Raw genomic sequence first — 17407 nt, 5'->3', positions numbered from 1 at the left:
AAGTATTCTTGATTTTATGAAACTAGAACTTATAGAATTTATGAAGAACACTTAGAACTTGAAGATAGAATTTGAGAGAGATCAATTAGATGAAGAAAATTGAAGAATGAAAGTGTTTGTAGGTGTTTTTAGTCGTTGGTATATGGATTAGATATAAAGGATGTGTAATTTTGTTTACATGTAAATAAGTCATGAATGATTACTAATATTTTTGTAATTTTATGAGATATTTCATGCTAGTTTCCAAATGATGGTTCCTACATATGTTAGGTGACTCACATGAGCTTCTAAGAGCTGATCATTGAAGTGTATATACCAATAGTACATACATCTAAAAGTTGTGTATTATACGAGTACGAATACGGGTGCATACGAGTAGAATTGTTGATGAAACTGAACGAGGATGTAATTGTATGCATTTTTGTTAAGTAGAAGTACATTGATAAGTGTCTTGAAGTCTTTCAAAAGTGTATGAATACATATTAAAACACTACATGTATATACATTTTAACTGAGTCGTTAAGTCATCGTTAGTCGTTACATGTAAATGTTGTTTTGAAACCTTTAGGTTAACGATCTTGTTAAATGTTGTTAACCCATTGTTTATTATATCTAAAGAGATGTTAAATTATTACATTATCATGTTATTATGATATATAAATATATCTTAGTATGATATATATATATATATATATATATATATATATATATATATATATATATATATATATATATATATATATACAGTTAAATGTTGTTACAACGATAATCGTTACATATATGTCTCGTTTTGAAATCATTAAGTTAGTAGTCTTGTTTTTTTACATATGTAGTTCATTATTAATATACTTAATGATATTTTTACTTATCATAATATTATGTTAACTATATATATATATATCCATATATATGACATCATATAGTTTTTACAAGTTTTAACGTTCGTTAATCACCGGTCAACTTGGGTGGTCAATTGTCTATATGAAATCTATTTCAATTAATCACATCTTAACATGTTGGAAACACTTAATCATATAAATATCAATTTCATTTAATATATATAAACATGGAAATGTTCAGGTCACTTCAGTACCTACCCGTTAAATAAATTTCGTCCCGAAATTTTAAGCAGTTGGAGGTGTTGACGTATCTTCTGATAATAAGTGCGGGTATTTCTTTTTCATCTGATCTTCTCGTTCCCAGGTGAACTTGGGTCCTCTACGAGCATTCCATCGAACCTTAATAATTGGTATCTTGTTTTGCTTAAGTCTTTTAACCTCACGATCCATTATTTCGACGGGTTCTTCGATGAATTGAAGTTTTTCGTTGATTTGGATTTCATCTAACGGAATAGTGAGATCTTATTTAGCAAAACATTTCTTCAAATTCGAGACGTGGAAAGTGTTATGTACAGCCGCGAGTTGTTGAGGTAACTCAAGTCGGTAAGCTACTGGTCCGACACGATCAATAACCTTGAATGGTCCAATATACCTTAGATTTAATTTCCCTCGTTTACCAAATCGAACAACGCCTTTCCAAGGTGCAACTTTAAGCATGACTATTTCTCCAATTTCAAATTCTATATCTTTTCTTTTAATGTCAGCGTAGCTCTTTTGTCGACTTTGGGCGGTTTTCAACCGTTGTTGAATTTGGATGATCTTCTCGGTAGTTTCTTGTATTATCTCCGGACCCGTAATCTGTCTATCCCTCACTTCACTCCAATAAATCGGAGGCCTGCACTTTCTACCATAAAGTTCTTAAAACGGCGCCATCTCAATGCTTGAATGGTAGCTGTTGTTGTAGAAAAATTCTGCTAACGGTAGATGTCGATCCCAACTGTTTCTGAAATCAATAACACATGCTCGTAGCATGTCTTTAAATGTTTGTATCGTCCTTTCGCTTTGCCCATCAGTTTGTGGATGATAGGCAGTACTCATGTCTAGACGAGTTCCTAATGCTTGCTGTAATGTCTGCCAGAATCTTGAAATAAATCTGCCATCCCTATTAGAGATAATAGAGATTGGTATTCCATGTCTGGAGACGACTTCCTTCAAATACAGTCATGCTAACTTCTCCATCTTGTCATCTTCTCTTATTGGCAGGAAGTGTGCTGATTTGGTGAGACGATCAACTATTACCCAAATAGTATCAAAACCACTTGCAGTCCTTGGCAATTTAGTGATGAAATCCATGATAATGTTTTCCCATTTCCATTCCAGGATTTTAGGTTGTTGAAGTAGACCTGATGGTTTTTGATGCTCAGCTTTGACCTTAGAACACGTTAAACATTCCCCTACGTATTTAGCAACATCGGATTTCATACCTGGCCACCAAAAATGTTTCTTAAGATCCTTGTACATCTTTCTCGTTCCAGGATGTATTGAGTATCTGGTTTTATGAGCTTCTCTAAGTACCATTTCTCTCATATCTCCAATTTTGGTACCCAAATTCTTTCAGCTCTATACCGGGTTTCGTCTTCCCGAATATTAAGATGCTTCTCCGATCCTTTGGGTATTTGATGTGTGCAGCGGGGTGTACGAAATAGTATTATTTTTAGTGGAAAATACTATTAAATACGATACAATTTTACACAAGATATTTATTTATTTATAGAATGGATATACTTAAACCTTGCTACAACAGTTATAGGCAGTGTACCTAATTGTACAGTAGTGTAGTTTTTAGTAAGTCCGGTTCGTTCCACAGGGAAATCTTTAAACAAAGCTTAACGCTATATTAGTTTACTTTTATAAAAATACAAATATATATATAAGTAATATTATTATTATAAAGGGGGGGTTTTTACCGTTTAATGACCGGTTTGTCGATTTTAAAACTTTAGTCGCAGTTAAAACCAAATGTAAAATATTAAAAATAAATACAAGACTTAAATTAAAGCGTAAAGTAAATAACGATAATGAAATTGCGAATAATAAAAGTGCGATAAAATAAACTTGCGATAATTAAAGAGTACGATAATTAAAAGTGCAATTAAATAAAATAACAATAAAAATGCGATAATTAGAAGTGCAATTAAATATAAAATAAAGGAAATTAAATATGAAATAAAAGAATTATGCTTATTTAAACTTCCGTAATCATGATGTTTGACGTGTTGATTTTAGTTTTATGCCCATGGGTTAATTGTCCTTTGTCCTGGATTATTTAATATATCCGTCTGGTTTTTGTCCATAACAGTCCATCAGTCATAAATATAAAGTGCGAGTGTCCTCGTCAAATTATCCTTATACCCGAAGTTAAATATTCCAACTAATTGGGGATTCGAATTGTAACAAGGTTTTAATACTTTGTTTAATGAATACACCAGGTTATCAACTGCATGTAAACCAAGGTTTTACTACTTTGTTAGCAATTACACCAATTACCCTTGAATGTAATTTCACCCCTGTTTTAATTATTCTAGTGGCTATTAATCCATTCCCGTGTCCGGTTAAATGAACGATTATTCGTACATATAAATACCCCGCCCATCGTGTCCGATCGAGTGTATATGGTAATTTATAGGGACGCCCAATTGTAAATCTTTATATTAACATTAACAAACTTTCATTTAGTTAAACAAATATAAATCCCATTAATAGCCCATAGCCTAATTTCCACAAGTGTCGTTCTTTTTTCCAAACCCCAATTATGGTACAAAGCCCAATTACCCAATTTTAGTAATTAGCCCAACATCATGATTACTTCGTTTTAAATAAGCATAATAATAACTTAGCTACGAGACATTAATGTAAAAAGGTTGAACATAACTTACAATGATTAAAAATAGCGTAGCGTTACACGGACAGAATTTCGACTTACACCCTTACAACATTTGCTAACATACCCTTATTATTAGAATTATAATTAAAATTAAAATATAAATTATAAATATAAATATAAATTTTACGTATGAATGAGGAAGAAAAAGATTGATTTTTGCGATCAGAATTCGGTTGGCTTTATAGGCAGTTTTTCATTTTGGGGCTCCGCGACTCGCGGCCAATTTTGCCTTCAAACTCCGCGAGTCGCGGAGGTTACTTTTACAGCTCAGAGGAGTTTGGCTCTTTGTTTACCGACGGTTTATAATATATATATAATATATATATATAATTAATATAATTAATTATATATTATATTATATTTATATACATAGTTAACTTGTAATTTTTAGTCCGTTGCGTCGAGCGTTAAGAGTTGACTCTGGTCCCGGTTCCGGATTTTCGAACGTCCTTGCGTACAATTTAATATCTTGTACTTTACGTTTTGAATCTTGTACTCTTGTAATTTCGAGACGTTTCTTATCAATAATTGGAACCTTTTTGATTGTCTTTTGTACTTTTGAGCTTTTTGGTCGTTTGCGTCTTCAATTCGTCGAATCTGTCTTTTGTCTTCACCTTTTATTATTTAAACGAATATCACTTGTAAATAGAACAATTGCAACTAAAAGCTTGTCTTTCTTGAGGAATAATGCTATGAAATATATGTTCGTTTTTAGCATTATCAAATATTCCCACACTTGAGCGTTGCTTGTCCTCAAGCAATATCGTCTTGAAATACTAGAATCACTTCTTTATTCTTCACACTTTGTACATCAGTGATTTCTATACGGCGGTATAAACAATGGTAGTAACGATATGGTTTACAGTCCCACATGACTATAAAAATTTAGATCCATTAAGGAAATTGGATCTTTATGAAAACATTTGATCTTTTGAAAATTAAATCTAGTTTTTACCCTAGATAAGTTTTCCGGGATAACCCTTTACCGGTGTTTGCAAAATATTTTTGTGGGTTTGGTGGGTTTCAGATTTGAAAATTTTAGCTCAAAACTTGCGGTTTTGTGTCACCCACTTGCTAACCTTGTATTTGGAAAGCAATGAAATGTCCCGTTCTTATTGATTAAAAACGTTCCATATTAATTGATTTCGTTACGAGGTTTTGACCTCTATATGAGACGTTTTTCAAAGACTGCATTCATTTTAAAACAAACCATAACCTTTATTTCATCAATAAAGGTTTAAAAAGCGTTACGTAGATTATCAAATAATGATAATCTAAAATATCATGTTTACACACGACCATTACATAATGGTTTACAATACAAATATGTTACAACAAAATAAGTTTCTTGAATGCAGTTTTTATACAATATCATACAAGCATGGACTCCAAATCTCGTCCTTATTTAAGTATGCGACAGCGGAAGCTCTTAATAATCACCTGAGAATAAACATGCTTAAAACGTCAACAAAAATGTTGGTGAGTTATAGGTTTAACCTATAGATATCAAATCATAATAATAGACCACAAGATTTTATATTTCAATACACATCCCATACATAGAGATAAAAATCATTCATATGGTGAACACCTGGTAACCGACATTAACAAGATGCATATATAAGAATATCCCCATCATTCCGGGACACCCTTCGGATATGATATAAATTTCGAAGTACTAAAGCATCCGGTACTTTGGATGGGGTTTGTTAGGCCCAATAGATCTATCTTTAGGATTCGCGTCAATTAGGGTGTCTGTTCCCAAATTCTTAGATTACCAGACTTAATAAAAAGGGGCATATTCGATTTCGATAATTCAACCATAGAATGCAGTTTCACGTACTTGTGTCTATTTTGTAAATCATTTATAAAACCTGCATGTATTCTCATCCCAAAAATATTAGATTTTAAAAGTGGGACTATAACTCACTTTCACAGATTTTTACTTCGTTGAGAAGTAAGACTTGGCCACTGTTGATTCACGAACCTATAACAATATATACATATATATTAAAGTATGTTCAAAATATATTTACAACACTTTTAATATATTTTGATGTTTTAAGTTTATTAAGTCAGCTGTCCTCGTTAGTAACCTACAACTAGTTGTCCACAGTTAGATGTACAGAAATAAATCAATAAATATTATCTTGAATCAATCCACGACCCAGTGTATACGTATCTCAGTATTGATCACAACTTAGACTATATATATTTTGGAATCAACCTCAACCCTGTATAGCTAACTCCAACATTCACATATAGAGTGTCTATGGTTGTTCCGAAATATATATAGATGTGTCGACATGATAGGTCGAAACATTGTATACGTGTCTATGGTATCTCAAGATTACATAATATACAATACAAGTTGATTAAGTTATGGTTGGAATAGATTTGTTACCAATTTTCACGTAGCTAAAATGAGAAAAATTATCCAATCTTGTTTTACCCATAACTTCTTCATTTTAAATCCGTTTTGAATGAATCAAATTGATATGGTTTCATATTGAAATGTATTTTATGAATCTAAATAGAAAAAGTATAGGTTTATAGTCGGAAAAATAAGTTACAAGTCGTTTTTGTAAAGGTAGTCATTTCAGTCGAAAGAACGACGTCTAGATGACCATTTTAGAAAACATACTTCCACTTTGAGTTTAACCATAATTTTTGGATATAGTTTCATGTTCATAATAAAAATCATTTTCTCAGAATAACAACTTTTAAATCAAAGTTTATCATAGTTTTTAATTAACTAACCCAAAACAGCCCGCGGTGTTACTACGACGGCGTAAATCCGGTTTTACGGTGTTTTTCGTGTTTCCAGGTTTTAAATCATTAAGTTAGCATATCATATAGATATAGAACATGTGTTTAGTTAATTTTAAAAGTCAAGTTAGAAGGATTAACTTTTGTTTGCGAACAAGTTTAGAATTAACTAAACTATGTTCTAGTGATTACGAGTTTAAACCTTCGAATAAGATAGTTTTATATATATGAATCGAATGATGTTATGAACATCATTACTACCTCAATTTTAGTAGGTAAACCTACTGGAAGTGACAAGAAATGATCTAGCTTCAAAGGATCTTGGATGGCTTGAAAGTTCTTGAAGTAGGATCATGACACAAAAACAAGTTCAAGTAAGATTTTTGCTCGAATTAAGATAGTTTATAGTTATAGAAATTGAATCAAAGTTTGAATATGAATATTACCTTGAATAAGAAAGATAACCTACTGTATATAACAAAGGTTTCTTGATCTTAGATGATTACTTGGAATGGATTAGAAAGCTTGGAAGTAAATTAGTAAACTTGAAGGGATTTTTGAAGTATTCTTGAAGTGTTCTTCCTATGATGATTATAGCTTGATTCTTGAAGTGATTTTTGATGAAGATGATGATTAACTACTGGAAAAATACGTTCATAATAGTGTGGGTGTGTTGAGAGAGAATTAGAAAGAGATTTGGAAGTGAAATGGAGTGAATGATGAGTGTTAATTGGTGAGTGGTGAGTGGGGTTAAAAGGAGTTCTAGTTAGTTGACTAGCTAATGGTAGAAGTTAAAATTGATTAGTCATACATGACATAATCAAGAGTGGAATCCCATGCTAGTTCCTATTGGTATATACCCATAGTAAGTACGTTTTGAAGCTGTGTATAATACGGGTAAGAATACGACTAGAATTCTTGATGAAAGAAAAGAATGGGAAAGTAACTGTAACCATTTTCGTTAAGTATGAGTGTTTTGATATATGTCTTGAAGTCTTCCAAAAGTATTTTAATACATCAAAATACACTACATGTATATACATTTTATCGGAGTCGTTAAGTCATCGTTAGTCGTTACATGTAAGTGTTGTTTTGAAACCTTTAAGTTAACGATCTCAATTAATATTGTTAACCCATTGTTTATTATATCTAATGAGATGTTAAATTATTATATTATCATGATATTATGATATATTAATATATCTTAATATGATATATATACATTTAAATGTCGTTACAACGATAATCGTTACATATATGTCTCGTTTCGAAATCCTTAAGTTAGTAGTCTTGTTTATATGTATATAACTCATTGTTAATATACTTATGGAGATACTTACTTATCATAATCTCATGTTAACCATATGTATATCCATATATATATATATCATCATGTCGTTTTTACAAGTTTTAACGTTCGTGAATCGCCGGTCAACTTGGGTGGTCAATTGTCTATATGAAACATATTTCAATTAATCAAGTCTTAACAAGTTTGATTGCTTAACATGTTGGAAACATTTAATCATGTAAATATAAATCTCAATTAATATATATAAACATGGAAAAGTTCGGGTCACTACAGTACCTACCCGTTAAATAAATTCCGTCCCGAAATTTTAAGCTGTAGAAGGTGTTGACGAATCTTCTGGAAATAGATGCGGGTATTTCTTCTTCATCTGATCTTCACGCTCCCAGGTGAACTCGGGTCCTCTACGAGCATTCCATCGAACCTTAACAATTGGTATCTTGTTTTGCTTATGTCTTTTAACCTCACGATCCATTATTTCGACGGGTTCTTCGATGAATTGAAGTTTTTCGTTAATTTGGATTTCATCTAACGGAATAGTGAGATCTTCTTTAGCAAAACATTTCTTCAAATTCGAGACGTGGAAAGTGTTATGTACAGCCGCGAGTTGTTGAGGTAACTCAAGTCGGTAAGCTACTGGTCCGACACGATCAATAATCTTGAATGGTCCAATATACCTTGGATTTAATTTCCCTCGTTTACCAAATCGAACAACGCCTTTCCAAGGTGCGACTTTAAGCATGACCATCTCTCCAATTTCAAATTCTATATCTTTTCTTTTAATGTCAGCGTAGCTCTTTTGTCGACTTTGGGCGGTTTTCAACCGTTGTTGAATTTGGATGATCTTCTCGGTAGTTTCTTGTATAATCTCCGGACCCGTAATCTGTCTATCCCCCACTTCACTCCAACAAATCGGAGACCTGCACTTTCTACCATAAAGTGCTTCAAACGGCGCCGTCTCAATGCTTGAATGGTAGCTGTTGTTGTAGGAAAATTCTGCTAACGGTAGATGTCGATCCCAACTGTTTCCGAAATCAATAACACATGCTCGTAGCATGTCTTCAAGCGTTTGTATCGTCCTTTCACTCTGCCCATCAGTTTGTGGATGATAGGCAGTACTCATGTCTAGACGAGTTCCTAATGCTTGCTGTAATGTCTGCCAGAATCTTGAAATAAATCTGCCATCCCTATCAGAGATAATAGAGATTGGTATTCCATATCTGGAGACGACTTCCTTCAAATACAGTCGTGCTAACTTCTCCATCTTGTCATCTTCTCTTATTGGCAGAAAGTGTGCTGATTTGGTGAGACGGTCAACTATTACCCAAATAGTATCAAAACCACTTGCAGTCCTTGGCAATTTAGTGATGAAATCCATGGTAATGTTTTCCCATTTCCATTCTGGGATTTCGGGTTGTTGAAGTAGACCTGATGGTTTCTGATGCTCAGCTTTGACCTTAGAACACGTCAAACATTCTCCTACATATTTAGCAACATCGGCTTTCATACCCGGCCACCAAAAATGTTTCTTGAGATCCTTGTACATCTTCCCCGTTCCAGGATGTATTGAGTATCTGGTTTTATGAGCTTCTCTAAGTACCATTTCTCTCATATCTCCAAATTTTGGTACCCAAATCCTTTCAGCCCTATACCGGGTTCCGTCTTCTCGAATAATAAGATGCTGCTCCGATCCTTTGGGTATTTCATCCTTTAAATTTCCTTCTTTTAAAACTCCTTGTTGCGCCTCCTTTATTTGAGTAGTAAGGTTATTATGAATCATTATATTCATAGATTTTACTCGAATGGGTTCTCTGTCCTTCCTGCTCAAGGCATCGGTTACCACATTTGCCTTCCCCGGGTGGTAACGAATTTCAAAGTCGTAGTCATTCAACAATTCAATCCACCTACGCTGCCTCATATTCAGTTGTTTCTGATTAAATATGTGTTGAAGACTTTTGTGGTCGGTATATATAATACTTTTGACCCCATATAAGTAGTGCCTCCAAGTCTTTAATGCAAAAATAACCGCGCCTAATTCCAAATCATGCGTCGTATAATTTTGTTCGTGAATCTTCAATTGTCTAGACGCATAAGCAATCACCTTCGTTCGTTGCATTAATACACAACTGAGACCTTGCTTTGAAGCGTCACAATAAATCACAAAATCATCATTCCCTTCAGGCAATGACAATATAGGTGCCGTAGTTAGCTTTTTCTTCAATAATTGAAACGCTTTCTCTTGTTCATCATTCCATTCAAATTTCTTCCCTTTATGCGTTAATGCAGTCAAGGGTTTTGCTATTCTGGAAAAGTCTTGGATGAACCTTCTGTAGTAACCAGCTAGTCCTAAAAATTGGCGTATGTGTTTCGGAGTTTTCGGGGTTTCCCACTTTTCAACAGTTTCTATCTTTGCCGGATCCACCTTAATACCTTCTTTGTTCACTATGTGACCGAGGAAATGAACTTCTTCCAACCAAAATGCACACTTTGAAAACTTAGCGTACAATTCTTCCTTCCTCAATACTTCTAACACCTTTCTCAAATGTTCACCGTGTTCTTGGTCATTCTTTGAGTAAATAAGTATGTCATCAATGAAAACAATGACAAACTTGTCAAGGTATGGTCCACACACTCGGTTCATAAGGTCCATGAACACAGCTGGTGCATTAGTTAAACCAAACGGCATGACCATAAACTCGTAATGACCGTAACGTGTTCTGAAAGCAGTCTTTGGAATATCATCTTCTTTCACCCGCATTTGATGATACCCGGAACGTAAGTCAATCTTTGAGTAAACAGACGAGCCTTGTAGTTGATCAAATAAGTCGTCGATTCTCGGTAGTGGGTAGCGGTTCTTGATGGTAAGTTTGTTCAACTCTCGGTAGTCGATACACAACCTGAATGTACCATCTTTCTTCTTGACAAACAAAACAGGAGCTCCCCACGGTGATGTGCTTGGTCGAATGAAACCATGCTCTAAAAGTTCTTGTAATTGGCTTTGCAATTCTTTCATCTCGCTGGGTGCGAGTCTGTAAGGAGCACGAGCTATTGGTGCAGCTCCTGGTACAAGATCAATTTGAAATTCAACGGATCGATGTGGGGGTAATCCCGGTAATTCTTTCGGAAATACATCGGGAAATTCTTTTGCGACGGGAACATCATTGATGCTCTTTTCTTCAGTTTGTACTTTCTCGACGTGTGCTAGAACAGCATAGCAACCTTTTCTTATTAGTTGTTGTGCCTTCAAATTACTAATAAGATGTAGCTTCGTGTTGCCCTTTTCTCCGTACACCATTAAGGGTTTTCCTTTTTCTCGTATAATGCGAATTGCATTTTTGTAACAAACGATCTCTGCTTTCACTTCTTTCAACCAGTCCATACCGATTATCACATCAAAAATCCCTAACTCCACTGGTATCAAATCAATCTTAAATGTTTCGCTAACCAGTTTAATTTCTCGATTCCGACATATATTATCTGCTGAAATTAATTTACCATTTGCTAATTCGAGTAAAAATTTACTATCCAAAGGCGTCAATGGACAACTTAATTTAGCACAAAAATCTCTACTCATATAGCTTCTATCCGCACCCGAATCAAATAAAACGTAAGCAGATTTATTGTCAATAAGAAACGTACCCGTAACAAGCTCCGGGTCTTCCTGTGCCTCTGCCGCATTAATATTGAAAACTCTTCCGCGGCCTTGTCCATTCGTGTTCTCCTGGTTCGGGCAATTTCTAATAATGTGGCCCGGTTTTCCACATTTATAACAAACTACATTGGCATAACTTGCTCCGACACTACTTGCTCCACCATTACTCGTTCCGACACCATTTGTTCCTTTCGTTCTATTAACCCCTGGTCCGTAGACCTCACACTTCGCCGCGCTATGACCATTTCTTTTACACTTGTTGCAAAATTTGGTGCAGAACCCCGAGTGATACTTTTCACACCTTTGGCATAGCTGCTTCTGATTGTTGTTGTTGTTGCGGTTATTATTGTTGTTGGGATGATTATTGTAGTTGCTGTTGTTGTTGTTGTTGTTGTTGTTGTTGTTGTTGTTGGGCCGTTTGTTGTAGTTGCGATTGATGTTGCGATTGTTGGGATAATTGTTGCGATTATTGTTGTAATTGCTGTTGTTGTTGTATTGGTGATTCTTATCACCGTTTTCCTCCCACTTTCTTTTGACTTGCTTCACATTGGCCTCTTCAGCAGTCTGTTCTTTAATTCTTTCTTCAATCTGGTTCACTAGTTTGTGAGCCATTCTACATGCCTGTTGTATGGAGGCGGGCTCGTGTGAACTTATATCTTCTTGGATTCTTTCCGGTAATCCTTTCACAAACGCGTCGATCTTCTCTTCCTCATCTTCGAATGCTCCCGGACACAATAGGCACAATTCTGTGAATCGTCTTTCATACGTAGTAATATCAAATCCTTGGGTTCGTAACCCTCTAAGTTCTGTCTTGAGCTTATTGACCTCGGTTCTGAGACGGTACTTCTCGTTCATCAAGTGCTTGAATGCTGACCACGGTAGTGCGTACGCATCGTCTTGTCCCACTTGCTCTAGATAGGTATTCCACCATGTTAACGCAGAACCTGTGAAGGTATGCGTAGCGTACTTCACTTTGTCCTCTTCAGTACACTTACTTATGGCAAACACCGATTCGACCTTCTCGGTCCACCGTTTCAATCCGATCGGTCCTTCGGTTCCATCAAATTCCAAAGGTTTGCAGGCAGTGAATTCTTTGTAGGTGCATCCTACATGATTTCCTGTACAGCTAGATCCAAGGTTATTATTGGTATGTAGCGCAGCCTGTACTGCGGCTATGTTTGAAGCTAGAAAGGTACGGAATTTCTCTTCATTCATATTCACGGTGTGTCGAGTAGTCGGTGCCATTTCCTTCAAAATAGTCAAATGGAACAAGTTAATCATACAGAATATTAAGAGTAGTTGATAGTATTTCGTAGCATAATATGAACTCATTTATAAAAGCTTTTTCTTCATATTAGCGTTTTATAAGTTTAAATTCGGGTAGTACCTACCCGTTAAGTTCATACTTAGTAGCTAATATACAATTCAACTACTACAATTCTATATGAAAAACTGATTATAATAATATTTCGCGTTCAAACTTTTATACAATATTTTACAAACTTACAATACCGCTTATTTTACATAAAGCATGAAATATAGCACACAATAACTTTGATACAAGATAGTTGTGAAGATAATTCTAGCTAGTACACAAGTCGTTCAGCAAAGGCAATAAAGACACGTAATTCATACGTCCAGAAACAAGTCATGCATTCTGGTTTTACTAGGACTACTTCCCATCCTTGGTCTTGTGGAACATAACCGTTATGGCCGTTGATAAGACAGCGTGTTGTAACGTCGTCAAAGGGACGAGGGTTACGTAATGTCCAACAGTCCCGTAACAATCTAAAAACCTCATTTCTTACCCCAATTACCGACTCCGTCACTTGTGGGAACGTTTTGTTTAATAGTTGTAGGCCGATGTTCTTGTTCTCACTTTGGTGAGAAGCGAACATTACTAATCCGTAAGCATAACATGCTTCTTTATGTTGCATGTTAGCCGCTTTTTCTAAATCACGAAGTCCAATATTCGGATATATTGAGTCAAAATAATTTCTTAACCCATTGCGTAAAATAGCATTTGGGTTCCCCGCAATATATGCGTCAAAGTAAACACATCGTAACTTATGGATTTCCCAATGTGATATCCCCCATCTTTCGAACGAAAGCCTTTTATAAACCAAGGCATTCTTAGAACGTTCTTCAAATATCTTACAAACTGATCTCGCCTTAAATAGTTGTGCCGAAGAATTCTGACCGACTTTAGACAAGATTTCATCAATCATGTCTCCGGGTAGGTCTCTTAAAATATTGGGTTGTCTATCCATTTTGTGTTTTTATACTGTAAAATAGACAAGAGTTAGATTCATAAAAAAAAATACTTATTAATACAAGCAATTTTTACATATATCATAAAGCATAAGCACACTATATTACATATATTACACCACACGAATACAACTATCTTATTCCGACTTGCTTGTTTCTTCTTCTTCGGTTTTGGTTCGTTTTACCAAGTTTCTAGGGATATATGATGTTCCCCTAATACGAGCCGTTATTTTCCACATTGGTTTAGAAAAACCTGGTGGTTTAGAGGTTCCCGGGTCATTGTTACAACTTAAAGACTTCGGGGGTTGACGATACATATAAAGTTCATCGGAGTTGGAATTAGATTTCTCTATTTTTATGCCCTTTCCCTTATTATTTTCTTTTGCCTTTTTAAATTCAGTTGGGGTAATTTCTATAACATCATCGGAATTCTCGTCGGAATCCGATTCATCGGAGAATTGGTAATCCTCCCAATATTTTGCTTCCTTGGCGGAAACACCATTGACCATAATTAACCTTGGTCGGTTGGTTGAGGATTTTCTTTTACTTAACCGTTTTATTATTTCCCCCACCAGTTCTATTTCTTCATCCGGTTCCGATTCTTCTTCCGGTTCCGACTCTTCTTCCGGTTCCTCTTCGGGAACTTGTGAATCAGTCCACGAATCATTCCAATTTACATTTGACTCTTCATTATTATTAGGTGAGTCAATGGGACTTGTTCTAGAGGTAGACATCTATCACATAATATCAAACGCGTTAAGAGATTAATATATCACATAATATTCACATGTTAAAAATATATAGTTTCCAACAAAATTTGTTAAGCAATCATTTTTCAAGTAAACACGGTCGAAGTCCAGACTTACTAATGCATCCTAACAAACTCGATAAGACACACTAATGCAAAATTCTGGTTCTCTAAGACCAACGCTCGGATACCAACTGAAATGTCCCGTTCTTATTGATTAAAAACGTTCCATATTAATTGATTTCGTTGCGAGGTTTTGACCTCTATATGAGACGTTTTTCAAAGACTGCATTCATTTTAAAACAAACCATAACCTTTATTTCATCAATAAAGGTTTAAAAAGCTTTACGTAGATTATCAAATAATGATAATCTAAAATATCATGTTTACACACGACCATTACATAATGGTTTACAATACAAATATGTTACAACAAAATAAGTTTCTTGAATGCAGTTTTTATACAATATCATACAAGCATGGACTCCAAATCTCGTCCTTATTTAAGTATGCGACAGCGGAAGCTCTTAATAATCACCTGAGAATAAACATGCTTAAAACGTCAACAAAAATGTTGGTGAGTTATAGGTTTAACCTATAGATATCAAATCATAATAATAGACCACAAGATTTTATATTTCAATACACATCCCATACATAGAGATAAAAATCATTCATATGGTGAACACCTGGTAACCGACATTAACAAGATGCATATATAAGAATATCCCCATCATTCCGGGACACCCTTCGGATATGATATAAATTTCGAAGTACTAAAGCATCCGGTACTTTGGATGGGGTTTGTTAGGCCCAATAGATCTATCTTTAGGATTCGCGTCAATTAGGGTGTCTGTTCCCAAATTCTTAGATTACCAGACTTAATAAAAAGGGGCATATTCGATTTCGATAATTCAACCATAGAATGTAGTTTCACGTACTTGTGTCTATTTTGTAAATCATTTATAAAACCTGCATGTATTCTCATCCCAAAAATATTAGATTTTAAAAGTGGGACTATAACTCACTTTCACAGATTTTTACTTCGTCGAGAAGTAAGACTTGGTCACTGTTGATTCACGAACCTATAACAATATATACATATATATTAAAGTATGTTCAAAATATATTTACAACACTTTTAATATATTTTGATGTTTTAAGTTTATTAAGTCAGCTGTCCTCGTTAGTAACCTACAACTAGTTGTCCACAGTTAGATGTACAGAAATAAATCAATAAATATTATCTTGAATCAATCCACGACCCAGTGTATACGTATCTCAGTATTGATCACAACTCAAACTATATATATTTTGGAATCAACCTCAACCCTGTATAGCTAACTCCAACATTCACATATAGAGTGTCTATGGTTGTTCCGAAATATATATAGATGTGTCGACATGATAGGTCGAAACATTGTATACGTGTCTATGGTATCTCAAGATTACATAATATACAATACAAGTTGATTAAGTTATGGTTGGAATAGATTTGTTACCAATTTTCACGTAGCTAAAATGAGAAAAATTATCCAATCTTGTTTTACCCATAACTTCTTCATTTTAAATCCGTTTTGAATGAATCAAATTGCTATGGTTTCATATGGAACTGTATTTTATGAATCTAAACAGAAAAAGTATAGGTTTATAGTCGGAAAAATAAGTTACAAGTCGTTTTTGTAAAGGTAGTCATTTCAGTCGAAAGAACGACGTCTAGATGACCATTTTAGAAAACATACTTCCACTTTGAGTTTAACCATAATTTTTGGATATAGTTTCATGTTCATAATAAAAATCATTTTCTCAGAATAACAACTTTTAAATCAAAGTTTATCATAGTTTTTAATTAACTAACCCAAAACAGCCCGCGGTGTTACTACGACGGCGTAAATCCGGTTTTACGGTGTTTTTCGTGTTTCCAGGTTTTAAATCATTAAGTTAGCATATCATATAGATATAGAACATGTGTTTAGTTAATTTTAAAAGTCAAGTTAGAAGGATTAACTTTTGTTTGCGAACAAGTTTAGAATTAACTAAACTATGTTCTAGTGATTACGAGTTTAAACCTTCGAATAAGATAGTTTTATATATATGAATCGAATGATGTTATGAACATCATTACTACCTCAAGTTTAGTAGGTAAACCTACTGGAAGTGACAAGAAATGATCTAGCTTCAAAGGATCTTGGATGGCTTGAAAGTTCTTGAAGTAGGATCATGACACAAAAACAAGTTCAAGTAAGATTTTTGCTCGAATTAAGATAGTTTATAGTTATAGAAATTGAATCAAAGTTTGAATATGAATATTACCTTGAATAAGAAAGATAACCTACTGTATATAACAAAGGTTTCTTGATCTTAGATGATTACTTGGAATGGATTAGAAAGCTTGGAAGTAAATTAGTTAACTTGAAGGGATTTTTGAAGTATTCTTGAAGTGTTCTTCCTATGATGATTATAGCTTGATTCTTGAAGTGATTTTTGATGAAGATGATGATTAACTACTGGAAAAATACGTTCATAATAGTGTGGGTGTGTTGAGAGAGAATTAGAAAGAGATTTGGAAGTGAAATGGAGTGAATGATGAGTGTTAATTGGTGAGTGGTGAGTGGGGTTAAAAGGAGTTCTAGTTAGTTGACTAGCTCATGGTAGAAGTTAAAATTGATTAGTCATACATGACATAATCAAGAGTGGAATCCCATGCTAGTTCCTATTGGTATATACCCATAGTAAGTACGTTTTGAAGCTGTGTATAATACGGGTAAGAATACGACTAGAATTCTTGATGAAAGAAAAGAATGGGAAAGTAACTGTAACCATTTTCGTTAAGTATGAGTGTTTTGATATATGTATTAAAGTCTTCCAAAAGTATTTT

Source organism: Rutidosis leptorrhynchoides, chromosome 9 (assembly GCF_046630445.1).
Source record: "Rutidosis leptorrhynchoides isolate AG116_Rl617_1_P2 chromosome 9, CSIRO_AGI_Rlap_v1, whole genome shotgun sequence".
Classification (NCBI taxonomy): domain Eukaryota; kingdom Viridiplantae; phylum Streptophyta; class Magnoliopsida; order Asterales; family Asteraceae; genus Rutidosis; species Rutidosis leptorrhynchoides.
The sequence above is the reverse complement of the archived record's forward strand: the minus strand, read 5'-3'. Positions refer to the sequence as shown.